Below are 1,244 nucleotides of genomic sequence, written 5' to 3'. Positions count from 1 at the left end.
GCTATCACTTGCTTTCCCCTTTAGGAACTATAATGCTTTAAAAGAAACAATAATTCACAGGAATTCACACCATAGCTAGGTGAGGCTTTGTGACCCACAAGATGGTTGGTTTCTTCCCAGGGACTTCTTACGGATGCAGGAACCTCCTGCCAGTGTTCTGGTATGAAGCACTTCTAGGAGTGTTGTGCCACCCTTGATGCCAGCCCACGGTTCAGATGTGAGAGGAAATGAATCATCATCCCTGTTTTACTAACTTGATTAATAGGATTAAGAAGCTTATATATCTCTCTAGTAAGGACTGGGTCATAAGACCAGATGATCTTAGTCTATTCGGGTGGCTATAGCAGCATCCTTAGACTGGATAGTGTATATGGGACAGGTATGAATTGCTCATATTTCTCGAGACTGAGGAATCCAAGGTGATTATGTTGTCTAGTTTTTGTTTGTTGGCTGGTAAGGGATTGCTTTTTTGCTCAGCAAATGACAGCTTATTACTTCCCCCAAACATGGCAGAAGGGGACAGGGAGCTTGTTTAAGACTTTTTATGAAGGTGAAGATCTCATTCATGAGTGCAGGAACTCCTGTGACAGTCATTGTCCATAGAGCTCTCTTTCTTCATACTATCACACTGGGTACCAGGTTCCAAGTTTGCCTTTTGGGGGAACACAGAAGTTCAGGCTGTAGCAATAGTGTCCCTCGGCTGTGGAGTCAAGTTCATCAATGGAATGGAATTCTGTCTAGCAATGAGCAGAATGAGTTATTGTGCCTGGGAAAATGTGAGTGAAACTCTCACTTTTCTGAGTAGAAGAGGCCAGCTGAAAACTGTAATATGGCATGATGGCTGATCTTTACCGTCAGCCTCATGAGGGTTAGGATAACCTGGAATGTAAACGTCTGGGCATGTCTGTGAGAGCATCTCCAGAGATGCTGAACTGAGGTGGGGAGACCCACACTGAATGTGGGGGGGGGGCATCACATGATTCAGTCCCAGAAAGTGAGTGATTAACATTCGTCTCTTTCTGACTGCAGATGCTGCCACCATTTCCTTGCTGCGATGAACTCTACCTTCAGATTGGGAGGCAAGATAAACCCTTCCCTTCTTACATCTTCAGTGTTTTGTGATGGGTAAAGAAGTAGAGCAACCATGTATGTGGTCCAGATATTCTGTTCCTGTGGACACACCCAAAAGACTTCGGGCCCTCTGTATCCCTAGGGATGCTTGGCCATTCATGTTTATCACTTCT

The sequence above is a fragment of the Microtus ochrogaster genome, linkage group LG9 (assembly GCF_000317375.1).
Source record: "Microtus ochrogaster isolate Prairie Vole_2 linkage group LG9, MicOch1.0, whole genome shotgun sequence".
Lineage (NCBI taxonomy): Eukaryota > Metazoa > Chordata > Mammalia > Rodentia > Cricetidae > Microtus > Microtus ochrogaster.
The sequence above is the reverse complement of the archived record's forward strand: the minus strand, read 5'-3'. Positions refer to the sequence as shown.